This window comes from Pelophylax lessonae (assembly GCF_965119305.1).
Source record: "Pelophylax lessonae genome assembly, chromosome: 6".
In the NCBI taxonomy this organism is placed as follows: domain Eukaryota; kingdom Metazoa; phylum Chordata; class Amphibia; order Anura; family Ranidae; genus Pelophylax; species Pelophylax lessonae.
In genome coordinates this window covers 125,541,124-125,557,420 of record NC_138773.1, presented here as the reverse complement: position 1 = coordinate 125,557,420, position 16,297 = coordinate 125,541,124, and the positions used below count along the sequence as shown (strand labels likewise).

General features: G+C 46.2%; 1 protein-coding gene across 2 annotated transcripts in view; it reads left to right on the top strand.

Annotated features, from left to right (window-relative positions):
• ABCC1 (ATP binding cassette subfamily C member 1 (ABCC1 blood group)) overlaps positions 1–16,297 on the top strand; it is an 891,484-nt gene that overhangs the window by 320,832 nt on the left and 554,355 nt on the right. The window lies entirely within an intron of this gene.

Here is a 16,297-nt window from a genome sequence, read left to right as displayed (position 1 = left end):
TCCCTTTCCTTGTGGCCCACTGGCTGGCGCCTTGGCCCCAGAAGGCCAAATTCTTTTTGCAAAGTCAGTGAGCTTTTATCTCGCCTCATTCGCCATGGCCCTTAAACTGTTGCGACATTTAGGGCCTAAATTCACCCCTCCAAACAGCGCACATCTTTCAACTACCTCTGATCTCATGCCATCAACCTGGCCTGTTTGCATAATTGTACCTCTCCACCAGCTTTGCTTTCCCTTTTTTTTTTTTTTTTTTTTCACCCCTCCTACCCGAACGTTTATTTGGCCTCTGTCCCTACTAAACATAGGGTAATTCTTAAAGCATTCCACAAGGGCCTTTCATTTATTTGCAACAAACAATTACAGGTCTTGCAAGGCAGATACCTCCAGTTACAGGGCTTTTTTCAGGCATCGAGGTAATCATTTTTACCTACTATGCCCCAAACACTTCTAACTTACCCCTTTTGTCCCATCTCCCGAAGCTCTTGACTTCCTACACCAAAGAGACAATTTTTGCTTTGCGGCAACTGCAATCTGGTGACCCACCCAATCCTAGACAAATTTTCTAATGCTGCGCCTACTCGCTTCAGATTCTACCCGATTCCTAAACATTTACACCCACACGGATCTGATCGATACCTGGAGGGAACTGCACTCGACATCGAGGTATTACACGTACTTTTCTCTTTACCACAACCTTTTCATATGTATTGACCACAAACGGATATATAGATATTTTCTTCCAGAGCTAATCAAGGTGTCTATTCCCTTGATGACTTGGTCAGATCATTATCCTGTGTTGATAATCTGTGGTTCTCTACTACAGAAGTTTAAACTCTCTGCCTAAGTGCTTAATGATTAGCTTATTACACACTCTGAGGTTATAGATAAGCTACACTCTGTAACTGTAGACTATTTCTAAAAAAACACCCACTCAGTCTGATCACCAACCACAATCTGGGAAGCCTACAAGGCAGTTGCGAGAGGCCACCTTTTCAGATAGCTTCCCAGAGACGGCGTAGAGGAGAACAGCGCAGGATCCAATTGCAATCATAGCTAGAGCAAGCTTCCAGAACACCAAAAACTGAACCTTACATCTGCAATCAAACTCTGTTTAGACAAGATACAGATGAAAATAAACCTTTTCCCCACTGTTGTCTTGAAACATCTTCTTTGGATCAACCAGAAATTCTATGCCCAGGGCAACAAACCAGGCTCCATGCTGGTGAAAAGCCTGTGTTTTCTCACACTGCAGCACACACATATAGCCTTCTGAATGCGCTGACACGCTTTAATGAGTAACCCTCAGGAAAGCCTGGTGGATTTCCAAAACCAGATGTAGATGTTCCCTGAACGAGCATATACGGCAGCGATTTACAGCCTTAAGGGTGAGTAAGAGGCCTAGACTGGATGGCTACATTGCCCTCATCTATAAGAAATTCTCTGACTTTGCCCCCCCCACCTATTAAGGGGCTTTTATTTCCTTAAGACTGGACAGCCCCTCCCTCCTGAATTCTTGAGGGCCAATGTGGTTATGATGGCAAAGCCGTACACGGACCCACACACATGGTTTAACTACCGCCCAGTATTACTCCTAATTACCAATGTAAACATCTTTGCTAGAATATTGACCACCAGGCTTAACTCCTTCTTAGGGAAACTTGTATATAAGGACCAGATTAGGTTTGTTCCATCCTGGGGCACAGGGGACAAAATCTGCTGAACTATGGGGCTTTGAGGCATTCCAGTCCTGGGTGACCACTCTTTACACCCAACCTTCCGCTATTCTGAAATATGCTGGTTACACTACCAACCCTTTTCCGGCCTGACGAGGCATGAGGCAAAGGTGTCTCTTATCTCCCATCCTGTTTAATCCAGCCCTGGAGCCTCTGGCTGTGACTCTTCGTGCACACTCTGACATCCTGGGCCTCAACCTCGCTGGAGGGCATTGCAAGTTGATGCTTTTTGACAATAATACCTTGTTGTACCTCTCCTCAACTCATATTACCTTACCCAACTTGTTTGCAGTTCTCTCCGACTTTAGGGCCATCGCATATTTACACGGTATTGAATCCAAATCTAAAACGCTTAACCTTTCTCTGACAACAGAGGATCCGGGAAAAGTATATAGTAGTAAATATAGTTTCTCATTAAAATAGATAGGTGCGCGTCCTTTAAAATTCATAAACCATAAAGTACAAGTGCTTATGTAAACAATAACATACACACTCGATATGGACCAAATGTGAACATGCAAATTTATGGTTCAAAAAAAATAATAATAATGTTTGTGTTGTGTGCAAAGTCCATGCAGTATTCTAGCACTCTCCATGTGACTCTTCCACACAGCAAGCAACTTAGCCTCTTACCAGATAAAGTTAATCCCCCAAAGAAAGGGTGATCAGCGTGCCCTTTATACAAAAAGCTCCTTGTAATAGCCTCCTCCAGCCAGCACACTTCTCCAGGTTCCCAGCAAGTCAGGCTCAAAAGTTAACAGAGAAGACTCTCGCGCCCAATTTTCAAAGGTCTGGGACCTTTTGGATAGGCTATAACGCCCACCTAAATGTAAACTGTACTCTACTTGAGGTATGATAACTTAAAATAATAAAAAAAAAAAAAAATCTATGCACACAGGATCCCCCCCCCCCCACGACTAGCTGCCAGCATTATAAATGATGATACTAACTTATAATACTAAGCCCAAACAAAAAAAGGTAAACATAAGCACGGCACTAACTCAGATAGCAAATAAATAAAAGTGCTTATAAACTTCAACTTATAAGATCAGTGCACATATAATACAAAGAATCATGTGAGGGGGGGAAAGGCGTAAATAAGTCATCAATTCTGAATAATAAAAGTCCTCAATTCCCCACCAGGAGAATCTATAAAATATTATCCAGTGAGAGTTTAAATACATTTTCTCTTATGGCCTCTGACAGACACAGCTCTTCTACTCCCGCACAAAGCTTGTTCTATAGGGTTATGCGCCCTATACAGGAGTAGACTAGGCAGTGAAAGCTTTCACTTGGCACGCCTAATAGGGGCTGTCCTACACACACAACCCCTGACACACTGGGCTCACAGATCAGTTTCTTGCTGCCTAGTTTAGGGGTAGGACCTAGGTTCCCTGCTGGGACTCCAGTCTGTTTTTTTATTTTCTTTTGAGAAATGTTTTTGTTTTTCCTTACTCACTATTGCTAGCTAGTGTCAGGGGGATCCTCCTGGTGAACTAAAAGCGTCAGCCAGGCTGAGGTTTCGCACTGGATAATCTAGATCCTTACGGTCTCCCAGCCTGGCCAACGAGCGTGAGCAGGTTGTGGTCTGCCCAGGCCTCGCCATGACTGAGCCCCAATGGATGGGGGCGAGCCTGCAAGCAGATGCTTCGCCGGGACTCATCATCCTGAAATGCCCTGAGTTGCAGCGTACCCTTTTCTGGCTGGCAGCACCCCCACTCAGGGTGGGAGGCGAGCTGTCTCAGAGCGGAGCCCCCAGGTCCATGGTATGGTGAGTGATGCAATGCCCCCTGTGTCCCTGGGACGGATATCTGAGGGGGTGATGTGGGCCCACTCATGGGGATAACAGGGCTGTGTCCTCTGAAAGATCCCCCTGGCCTGTCAGGACAGGTCCTGCCTTCCCTGCTCCGGCTGGGGGCGCTGTGGTGGCGTCTAACGCCTGGGGGGGTGAAGCTGTTACCTTGTCCGGGGGGGTCCACTGAGGTGGATTGCCGCAGTGGCCTCATTCCCTGGGCTCCTGAACACTTGGCGCTGTTTTTGGCCACCATTTTAAGTGTGGGCATCAGGCTGCATCTGTGTAAGGGCAGCAGCCATTTCCTTGCCTTCCTGAGTGCTTGGTGCCATTTTCGGGCACCATCTTAAGTGTTTTCAGGCCGCACTGTATGGGCGTCAGCCATTTTCCCTGTGCTTCCTGTCTATCTTCTATTAGCATAGTGTGGGCGGGGCCTCTAGTGCTTGTTTGGTCACTTCCTCCCAGAAGTTTCACTTACTGAAGACAGATTACAGAGCGGTTGCTTCTCCAGGTTGCTGGCACAGTAGGGGTTTTTAGTCCTTTGGGAATTCCTTGGACACACTTGGCTCCTGTCAGGACACCTGCTAGCTTAAGGGGGACTCCAGCTGTAGCGCGGTATAGCGGTGTGGACCACGATCCCAATTTAAAGGGCCAGTGTACTCAATTTTTTGCTTTGCTAAAAATAGAGTCCCATGGTGAAAATTTTCCCTCTGAATTTATATGTGCATCTGGATCACCTTCTCTGGTGTCTGTCTGCAGCCATAGAAACTCTGGCACCCAAAGTGGATCTTGTAATGAAACTAGTTGCTATCCAAAAAAGGCTGATGTCCTCTGAATCAGAGCCTGATGTGGTTGCCATGGACACTGCCCTCCCCGAGGGATTCCTGTCCTCAATTAGACGGCGAGGAGGATGAGTCCTCCTCAGCTGCGGCGCGTGTACGTGCTTTGGTGGAAGCACTGATTCGATCAGTAAGGGAGACATTGCATATAGATGAGCCCACACAGTCAGGAAAGTGGGTTGTCTTCGGGTCCGGCAAAGCCCAGAAGTCGGGTCAGGTTTTCCCTTGGCCCGTGGATTTTCACGATATCGTGAATGAGCAATGGCATTAAGCACATGCTGGTGGTTCCCAAGCGCTTTCAGCGTCATTACCCCTTTGCAGACTGCAGTTTCCAATCGCTGGACAGTGTCACCTACGGCGCATCACACTGTTTCCCTGTTAAATAAATCCACTGCGGTACCTGTGGAAGACTTCCCGGTGTTTAAGGACCCGGTGGACAGGCACATGGAACCACTTTCCCGCCACCTGCACTTGGTGGCGGGTTCGCTTCTCAGACCTGTGTTTGCCTCCGTCCTGGTTTCTCAGACAGTTGCAGAATGGATGAAGGTGCTGAGGAGCAACTTGCAAGCTGAGTCAGTTCCTCCAACTCTAATTGAGCTCACGGATCAAATGGCCCAGGCCATGGTGTACCTGTTTGATGCAGCTCTGGATGTGGCTCCTCTGGTTGCCATGGTGTCTGCGGTGGGGGTTGCATTATGCCGCATGGTGTGGCTGAAGAGCTGGTCGGCGGTCCAGGGTTTTAAGAAGGCCGTGACTGATCTCCCCTTTTTTTGGGTGAACATCTGGTGACTTCTTGGATGAGTTGATCAAGGGTCTCGCAGAGAGTAAGAGTACTCTTCTCCCTCAATCCGCTAAGGGTAAGGCGCCTCTCAGTAAGCGAGGGCCTTCCTTCAAGGCTCACTTGGGGCTTTTTTGTGCCATGGGGTCGCAGGAAAAAGACAAACCGTTCAGAGCCTCCGGAGGTAACAAGAAGGCTTGGTCGGGTAAGCCCAAGGCAGGCCAGTCCGGTGCGACGGACAAATCCTCCTCTGCATGAAGGGACACCCTCACCTTGTTCAGGAGTAGGGAAGACGTCTGCGTTGCTTTTGGGACCCTGGACATCTATGATTCAGGACAAATGGGTTCACAAATTGATTCGTACAGGGTACAAGATCAAATTCCGGTCTTGCCCAGCAGACAGGTTCTTTAAATCAAATTTCCGTCTTTCTCCAGATCCTTTGATCCATCTCAGGGGGGCAGTGCAGGATCTCCTTGCACAGGGCGTTATTGTCCTGGTTCCTCAGTGGGACAGGTTTTGTGTTTTTTTTACTCAAACCTGTTCACGGTGCCCAGGAAGGAGGGCAAGGTGCGTCCAATTCTGGACCTCAAATCGCTGAACCGCTTTGTGTGGGTGCAGAAGTTTCGAATGTAGTCCATTCGGTCGGTGGTGGTGTCTTTGCAACAAGGAGACTTTCTGGCCTCCATTGATTTGAAAGACGCGTATCTGCACATCCCTATTTACGAGGGTCGCCAGTGGTATCTCCGTTTCACGGTAGCGGAGGAGCACTATCAATTTGTGGCGTTACCCTTTGGTCTAGCTTCCGCTCCCAGAGTCTTCACCAAGGTTCTGGCCCCGGTGTTGGCTTTGCTCCACAAAATCTGGAGGATCTCCTGTTCAGGGCGAGCTCTTGTGTCACCCTGTCAGGCGACCTGAACTTCACAGTTCAGACGCTGCAGGAGTTTCGGGTGGACCATCAACTTCCAGAAGTCTGCGCTGACTCCGTCAGTACGCCCGAGTTATCTGGGCACGATCTTGGACTCCTCTCAAGCAAGGGCCTTTCTTCCGGATAAAAACTCCTGACCTTGCAGGGTGAGATCAGGGTCCTGGTGGACAACGATCTCTCCTCCCTGTGGATGTGTAAGAGAGCCCTGGGGCTGATGGTGTCAGCCTTCAAGGCTGTCCCGTTTGCCCAATTCTTGCCAAATGGAACAAGGATCCACAGTCCTTGGACAGGATGATATGTCTGAGCCGTCTCTCGAGGTCGGAGCTCTCGTGGTGGTTTCTGTCACCCGCTCTAAGCCAGGGCAGGTCGTTTCTGCCACTGTTGTGGATGGTGGTCACCACAGATGCCAGCCTGACGGGCTGGGATGGGGTGCTGGACAATCTTTGGGCCCAAGGAACATGGTCAAAGGTGGAATCATTTTTACTGATAAATGTCCTGGAGCTCAGGGAAGTCAAACTATGCCTGCCCCATTGGGCACCTCGGTTACACGGTCTCCCAGTTCCGGTCCAAAACGACAATGCTAAGGCTGTGGCTTACATCAGTCACCAAGGGGGCACCTAGAGTCCCCGGCGGCCAAAGAGGTGGCCGAGATTCTGACTTGGGCCAAGGCGCACGTTCCGCTCTTTCTACAGTTCACATTCCAGGAGTGGAGTACTGGCAAGCGGATTACCTGAGTCGTCAGGATCTGGATCAGGAGAAATGGTCCCTGCATCCGGAGGTTTTTTCATCTCCTGTGTGCCTGATGGGGGACTCCAGAGGTGGACCTGTTTGCATCTCATCTAAACAGAAAGGTAGAGCGGTTTGTGGCCAGGGCTCAAGATCCTCTGGCCGCCACTGCAGACGAGCTGGTGGTGCCTTGGCACCGCTATCTGCTGATTTATGCCTTTCCTCCGATACAACTGCTTTCTCGATTCCTCCGCAGGGTGGCATGGAGAAACTGCAGGTGACTCTAGTGGCACCAAACTAGCCTCGTTGGTCTTGGTACGCGGATTTGGTAAAGATGGCCTCCGAGGGAGGATCTGCTGTCGCAAGGGCCGATCTTCCATCCTGCTTTACGGTCGCTGGCTTTAAGGGCTTGGCTGTTGAAGGGCAGGTGTTGAGAGACAGAGGTCTCTCTGATTCTGTGATTCTTACATTGCTAAGGGCTAGGAAGGCTACTTCCAGGAAGATTTATCATTGTGCTTGGAAGATGTATATATCCTGGTGTGAGTCGCAAGGATTGCATCCTCACTCCTTTTCGGTGGTGAGGGTCTTGGCTTTCCTGCAGAAAGGAGTGGAGCAAGGTTTGGCTTTGGGCACGATTAAGGGTCAGGTGTTGGCCTTAGCCATTTACCTCCAACGTCCCTTGGCGACTAACTCCTTAAATCGCAGCTTTATTCAATGGGTGCGTCATCTGGCTTCGCCGAGGCGATCCCCTTTGCCTCCGTGGGATCTGAATTTGGTTTTGTCCATTCTGCAACGACCTCCTTTTGAGAATATCAGAGACATTTCTCTGCCTTTGTTGTCTCAGAAAGTTGCCTTTCTGGTGGCTATCACCTCTGCTCGCAGGGTGTCTGAGTTGGCAGCTCTGTCTTGCCGTTCGCCTTATCTGGTTGTTGATAGGGATAAAGTTGTTCTGCGACCTAACCAATCTTTTCTCCCTAAGGTGGTGTTGTCTTTCCATCTCAATGAAGATATTCTGCCTTCGCTCTGTGAGAAGCCCAAGCATCCTAAGGAATTTGCCTTGCAGTCACTTGATGTGGTTTGGGCAATCAGGGTTTACCTGTCGGCCACGGAATCCTTTCGGACGTCTAATTCCCTGTTTGTCCTTCCTGAGGGATCTCGTATGGGTCCGGCTGCGTCTGCTGCAACCATATCAAAATAGATCTGACAGACTATTGTTCAGGCCTATTCATTGAAGGGTCAGGTTCCGCCCTTCCCTGTGAGGGCGCATTCTACTAGAGCACATCAGGCCATCAGGTGTGTAAAGCGGCGACCTTGTCATCTGTACACACTTTTACAAAATTCTAGAAGATTGATTTGTTGGCATCCTCGGATGCTTCCTTTGGCCACGAGGTTTTGCAGGCTGCTGTTTGCTGAAGAGATTGATGGTCTTTATCAGGGTAGAATTTTTGTTTTAAGGTAAGCTCCTGTTGGTGTTTGAGCTTTCTGTTGCCCTTTTAGCTACGTTTTTCTAGCCTTTTTGCTACGTTACTGGTTGTTGGTTGCGTTTTTTCCCACCCCTCATGCCTACACTGCTATGGGATGTCCCATTTGGTGAAGAAACATTGAAGAGCTGCATCTGTCAGAGGACGTAAGAGAAAATTACATTTTTGTAAAAACTTACCGTAAAATTCTTTTCTCTGAGTCCTCTGACAGACGCAGCTCCCGCCCTTCTGTTCTGGGGTTTGTTGTGTTTTCTTTCACTGCTTGCTACGAAACTGATCTGTGAGCACAGTGTGTCAGGGGTTATGTGTGTAGAACAGCCCCTGTAGGCATGCTAAGTGAAAGCTTTCACTGCCTAGTCTACTCCTGTAGAGGGCATATAACTGAAGAAAAATTGAAGAGCTATGTCTGTCAGAGGACTCAGAAAATAATTTTACGGTAAGTTCTTACAAAAATTCTATTTTTCTGATAACTTCGCAAAGAAAAAGCAACTCTCGGGTGTTCAAATGAAGTCAATCCAGGAGTGGAAACAAATAGGGCAAACGTTAGCTGCTTATCAGGGTCCCATGACCATTACTAGCAGCAACTGGTCATACAGCACTTTTGGGGTAAATGGGCTAACACGTGGTCAATAGGTCTACTCCGCACAGGACCGGCAGCACATAAGCCAATTACAAAGGAAATAACGATATCACAGGGCTGATTCTTTGTATTTTTTATTATGTATGTACTGACCTTATAAGGTGATGTTTATAAGCACTTTTGTTATTTGCTATTTGAGTTAGCGCCACACTTATGCTTACCAACTTTTACAATTAACTCCTGGCATGCTCGGCTGCCGGTCCACACAGGTCTATCCAACCCCCCCCCCCCCTTCCAACCCTTCTCCCTTACAGCTTTGAACACTCATCTCCCTTACAGCTATTTGTAAATGTCCACAGGACTATTCATCCACTTTAGGCTTTCGGTTTGGTTATCAAACTCCAGTATCTGCTCTCCAACCTTTTCTTTGCCTGGAGTACTTAGGTCTCATTCTAGAAACAGCCTTCCAAAAAAAAAATATTCCCTAGTATTCCCTCTCAGATTAAAAAAACAAAATTAAAAAGCAGGTATCTCATGCTTGGACATTGAGATCAAAAAACATTGCTTTGTGAGATTTTTCATGTGGATTTCCAAGCCAGCCTTGGCAATATGAAGGCTGTTTTCTGCCATACCACTGGAAAGTGATAAGAGCAGATGCCAGTCTCTCTCAGGCTGGGGAGGAGTGTCCAAATCTCTTACAGTTTAGGAAACCTAGTCACATGGTTATCAACTTCTTTGAGCTCAGAGCTATAAAATGTGTAATAAAATCAGAGCAATAAAATGTGATTTAATGGTCACACGTCCATCAACATTTTGGAGCTCAGAGCAATAAAATGGTTCTGGACCACAGGAAACCCAATCAGGGTATAATGGGACTGCTCCACAGCTGCGGCCTACAACAATTACCAAGGAGGCATCATGAGTTGTGCAGCCTTAAAGGAAGTAAGCCTGATCATCTCAGGGATGGAAAACATTGTCCAGTGATCTCTGGTGTCCACATCCCAGGAGTGGACAATTGGAAGGCAGATAACCTAATTTGTTAGTGCATGGACCAAGGAGAATGGCCTTTTCACTCTATCTTCAACTTGAATACATTTAGAGATGGGGGACTAGGGTTGCGGATGATATCCTGGCTTTCTGGTTCAACCTCAAATTACCTCAGTTTGTGGCCAGGACCAAGGATCCTCAAACACTGGCAACAGATGCTCCTGTAGTTCTCTGGACTTCAGTCTGGCTAATCTTTTGCCTTTTTTCCAGTGCAAATTCTGCCTCAACTGCTTCACAAAATAAAGCAATAGAAGAAACCAGTGATTCTCACCAAAGTGCCTCAGAAGAACCTGGTACACAGTCCTACTCAGACTACTGTGAGACAAGAGCTATCCCCTTCGAAACAGACCCTACCAGCTCTCTCAGGGCCTCCTTTTTCATCCAGACTTGAACAGTATGGCTGTTAAAGCCCAAGTCTTGAGCTATAGAGAGGTCTCTGAGTCAGTCATGATCACATTACTAAAAGCAAGGAATGCCACTTTGAGAAAAATCTATGGTTGGAGTGCTTTTCACTGTCTGGACATGGTCAGGGCCATCACAGTCTACCTCAAAGCTACAGTTTCTATTAGGAAAACTGACACTCCTTTTAGTTTTCTTAGGAATTCACAATGGGCAATACTTTTCAGATTGGTTATTTGTCTTATCCACCTAGTGATAGAGGATCCTGAAGAGTTTACATTCTAAAGGGCAAAGCATTTCCCAAACTAATATGGGCACACTCTGCCAGGTAGTTAGGAGTTTCCTCGGCAATCCAACATCAAGCTTCTGTTGCCCAGTTTTGTAAGGCTTTCACCTGGTCTTCTCATAAATTTTCAAAGTACTACCAGGTAAATGCCCAGTCTTTGGCAGATCCAGCTTTTGACTGCCAAGTTCTTGCAGCAAAACTCAGAGTTGAATCTGTTGCCACAGTTCTGTTTGCCTTGTATTTTACTTTTCTTATTCATCATAGTTACATAGTTAGTGAGGTTGAAAAAAGACACCAGTCCATCCAGTTCAACCTATGATGTGTGTGTGTTTGCTTTTAACCGTACATTGTATACCCCTGTATGTTGTGGTCTCTAAGGTGCCCATCTAACAGTTTTTTTTGAAACTATCAATGCTCCCTGCTGATACGACTGCTTGTGGAAGAGAATTCCACATCCTTACTGCTCTTACAGTGAAGAACCCCTTACGCATTTTAAGGTTAAACCGCCTTTCCTCTAGTTTTAGTGAGTTGCCACGTGTCTTATTGCATCTCCTTTCTCTGAATAGTTTGTTCCTTATGCTAGGGTCGCCAGTACAGTATTTGAACATTGATATCATATCCCCCCTCAGTCGTCTCTTCTCCAGAGAGAATAAGTTCAGTGCTTGTAGTCTTTCCTCATAGCTGATGTCCTCCATTCCACTCATTATTTTTGTTGCCCTTCTCTGGACTCTTTCCAGTTCCAGCACATCCTTCCTGAGGACCGGTGCCCAGAACTGGACAGCATACTCCAGATGTGGCCGGACCAGAGTCTTGTAGAGTGGGAGAATAATCTCTTTATTTCTGGAGTGAATCCCCTTTTTTATACATCCCAGTATTCTGTTGGCTTTACTTGCAGCGGCTTGGCATTGCATGCCACTGCCAAGCCTGTTGTCTACCAGTACCCCCAAGTCTTTTTCCATCCTAGACTCACCCAGAGGCTCCCCCCCTAGTGAGTAGCTTGCTTTCTGGTTTTTGGCCCCCAAGTGCATTACTTTACATTTTTCAACATTAAACCTCATCTGCCATGTAGTTGCCCACCCCGTTCTTTTGTTCAGGTCCGCTTGTAAGGTTTCCACATCCTGCATAGAAGATATTGGCATGCTTAGTTTAGTATCATCTGCAAATACTGAGATTGTACTAGATATCCCTTCCTCTAGATCATTTATGAATAAATTAAACAGGATTGGTCCCAGGACAGAACCCTGGGGGACCCCACTTTCCACACCCACCCAATCCGAGTACTCCCCATTAATCACCACCCTCTGGACTCTCCCCTGGAGCCAGTTCTCTATCCAGGTACTCACCTTATGGTCCATACCTACCTTCCTTAGTTTGTACAGTAAGCGTTTGTGGGGAACGGTGTCAAAGGCCTTTGCAAAGTCCAGATACACCACATCCACAGGCTTACCTTTATCTAGGTGGCAGCTCACTTCATCGTAGAAGGTTAATAGATTGGTTTGGCAACAACGATTTTTGGGTAAGTCCCAGGGACTATGAATATCATCAAACCTGTATCTGTACCGTACGATTAAGAGAAGAGGAATTTTGACTTGCCTGTAAATTCCATATCTTGGAGAACATTACAGGACACAGACCAGTCTTCCCTCTGTTCCTGTGTTACTATGCATTGCTTGCTACAGAACTGAGGAATCAGTGCTGTGGGGATATACAGGGATGCGCAGGAGGCACGTCTTCAGAAGCTTTGCCAGTGTCCAATCACCTGAAGGTACTAGACAATAGTATAAGTCTGACTGTCAAGCCTGTGTCTTGCACTATACTCGCAGGTTTTTTTCTGGCATTCTTATAATGCTTATTAAAAAAGAATAGCGCGCAAATGCAAAAGAAATAACTACCAAATCTGAAGACAATCCATAAATAAAAATGGGGGTTTGGTCCCACCATATGGCCATATCGTGCTCAAGCCCACTACTGCGTCAAAGTACCCCATTATCAGTGGGTCCTACACTATCCATGAAAAAGAGATGAATCCAGCCTAACCCTTGGAGATAATACTCCTTGCTGGGAAGGATGTGCAAATGCACTACAGGGGACTCCTCCTATATCCACTTGATGGTGGACACTGATTGAGTACAGGTGTGTGGGGGGGGGGGGGGGGGTGGGGAGGGTAGCTCAACCTCGATAGTCTGGTCAGACCGAATACATAATAAACAGGCAAAATTTTTTGCCTGTTTATTCTTATAATGCTGCTGAGAAATTATGAATGCTGGCTTGATCTTGTCAATTCCCCAGTATTTATAATCCTCCCAAAAGATTAAACACAATTAATTGGCCTGAAGCTAATTAGCTTGCAGATGCATTCACTGGAACAAAGAGTGCGAGTATGCACTGTATCCACACTAGGGCTGCCACGACGCGTCGATCGTCGACGTGCGGAAAAAGCGTCGACGCGTCAGCACGTGACGTCACGTCACACGCATCTCGCGCGAGTTGCATTAAAATAGCGGAACAGCAGCGGTAATGGCGACATCTGATCCTGGGGGAGAAAAAGCCAGCAGCAGCAGCGGTTCCACGTCCAGCAGCAGAGTACAAAAGGCTTCCAGCAGCAGTTTCAGCAGCACACCACCAATACAAAAGACAGCGAGAGCCCGATCACGGTCATCAAGGGTATGGGAATACTTTCAGCAGAGGCCAAATAAAATGGTCCTCTGTTCCCTTTGCAAAAGTGAAATGGCATACCACGGCAGCACAACTGCTATGCATGAGCACCTCAGAAGAAAACATCCTGGCGCACTGACCACAAAGGACGAGCCATCTTTGTAAGTACTAGTACTACTAATTTCAACAATATTAATTAATGCATTGCATTGCTAGCTGATGATTGCTTAGGCCGGGCCAGCTCACTTTTCTTAAATGGAGTGGACTACATACAAGGCATTTTGCATTTGCAGCCCTCAGTGTCTGTCTTGTGGATCCCTCAGGTCATGATTGACAACAAGTGAGTGCAGTGAGTGCAATGATCTGACCACCAGCACACCTGAGAGCTATTTTAACTGTCACTGCACTCTGTCTGCAGCATTATTAATTACAACATTGGCCATGGATATCTCAAAATTCTACTAGAAAAAATACAATTAATATTGTTAGCGTTGAGGCTGAGCATTCATAGATGTGTAAATTGGTAATGTTAATAATTAATAATAATAATAATAATAATAATAATAATTATTATTGTTGTTTTTCCTCAGGAAGAGGCAAAGCTGTGTACAAGATTTTTTCTTTCATAAAAAGGATGTCACTGCTTGCACACCCCAAGTGGCCATTACACTTACCAATAGCATACTCAACATGATTGTAAAAGATATGAGACCTCTTTCTATTGTAGACGGTCAAGGATTTCGTGAGATGATCAGCACATTTTACCCAGGATACACACTTCCCTCCAGGTCCCATTTCACGAAGCTGATGGAGAGGAAATAGGAGGAGAATTTTGAAAGATTGAAAGCGTCAATCAAAGATGTCAAATCCAAAATGGCTCTCACCACAGACGCATGGACCAGTATTGCCACAGAGGCATACTTGGGTGTCACATGCCACTTCATTAATGAAGACTGGAAGCTTACATCCTACAATCTGACCACTATGCCACTTGAAGATCGCCACACAGCTGAAAACATTGCTAACTGGGTGGAAAAAGCAGCTGAGAAGTTTGAGATATCCATGGCCAATGTAATTGCAGTTGTTCATGATAATGCTTCAAATGTTGTCGCTGCTCTGCGTATTTTGGAAGAAAAGCATCCTGGCATCTCTTCTCTCAGGTGTGCTGGTCATATATTGCAGCTAGTTGTCAACCATGCCCTGAGGGATCCCCAGATCAGCAAGACACTGAGGGCTGCGAAGTGCCTTGTGGAACATTTTAAAAAAAGTGAGCTGGCCACTACAAAGCTTAAAGCAAAGCAACAACAAATGGGTACCCCTGATCATGCACTAATGATTTATCTGTAAGATGGAACAGTACTTTACACATGATCAGTCGCCTGCTTGAACAGAGGTGGCCTGTGACTGCCACACTTTCCGATCCTGATGTCACACCACGAGGGAAGCGCTTCCTGGATTTAAAACATGATCAGTGGAGCTTACTTGAGGAAGTGGAACAAGTCTTGAAGCCTTTTGAGTGTGCTACTGTTTTCTTGAGTGGAGAGTCCTATGTGACTGGTTCCGCTCTACCTCCTTTGGTAAAAGGCCTCCAGAAATCCATACAGAGCACAATTTGCGAGATAGCGGCAGTCAAGGCTTTCCAAAATGTTGCTGCACAGGAGATGACCTCAAGATGGGAGCGGGAAACTAAATTCAGAGACGACGGAGGAGAAAATATATGTCTTATTGCAGCAGCCCTGGACCCCAGATTCCGCAAGCTAAAATTCCTGGCAGCAGAGGTTAGTTTAAAAGTTCACCTCAAGGTTCAAGCTCTTGCTCTTGAAGAGAAAAGAAGATATGAGGAAGAGCAAACACATCAACGTCAATGTGAGGAACAGGTTCAGTCAGCCAGTGCAATGAGTCCAGACATGAAACTTTCAGAAAAGAGGCAAGTGTCTATGTTGGACTCTTTGCTCGGTTCAGATTCAGATGAACACCACAGTAATGGTGAGGATGACCCTCACATCCAAGATCCAGAAATTCACAGTGAAGTTGTGAGGAATGAGATACACATGTACTTTAGAGAGCAGGCCATTCCAAAGGAAGACAATCCACTGAAATGGTGGAAGGAAAATGAAGGGAGGTTTCCCATCTTGGCCATGCTGGCAAAGAGTTACTTGTGTGTGCCTGCAACATCAACCCCATCTGAAAGGCTTTTCTCAGTTGCTGGCAACATTGTGACTAAAAAAAGAGCAAGCCTAACTGCAGAGCATGTCGATATGCTAACCTTCCTCCATTGCAATGCTATATTATAGGTACAGGCCCCCAACCTGTACCTGTTGCACTCTCTTGGGTTGTATTGTTGGACTTCTTTAAACTACAAGATGGCTGTTGGCTGCCTTCAGGTAATCTTTCCTCAGTACTGGCCATTATAATTTGCACAGTGTTGAGCGATGCTTGCTTTTTGTTGGACTTGGCTCCTTTAAAACTATGTTAGTTTTTAGGTATGTTTTACATTTACAAGTAACACACACACCAAAAAAATACTGGTCAAACACTGTATATGGAAAACATACCTAAAAAGTAACCAAGTTTTAAAGGAGCCAACTTGTCCAACAAAAGCACTGCTCAACACTGTGCAAAAATAATGGCCAATACAGCAAAACATTACCTGAAGGCAGAGAGCTGACTTGTAGTTTAAAGAAGTTAAAGTACTGTTAGGCAGATATGGCATTTTTCATGCCTGATGCCCTAAAGTGTTTGGCACTTTGTGTCTCACTCTCTTGTATTTTTGCACAAGTGTTGGATCTGCTAACCTTCCTCCATTGCAAATGCTATATTATAGGTAGGTACAGGCCCCCAACCTGTACCTGTTGCACTCTCTTGGGTTGTATTGTTGGACTTCTTTAAACTACAAGATGGCTGTTGGCTGCCTTCAGGTAATCTTTCCTCAGTATTGGCCATTATAATTTGCACAGTGTTGAGCGGTGCTTGCTTTTTGTTGGACTTGGCTCCTTTAAAACTGTTAGTTTTTAGCTATGTTTTACATTTACAAGTAACACACACACCAAAAAAAAATA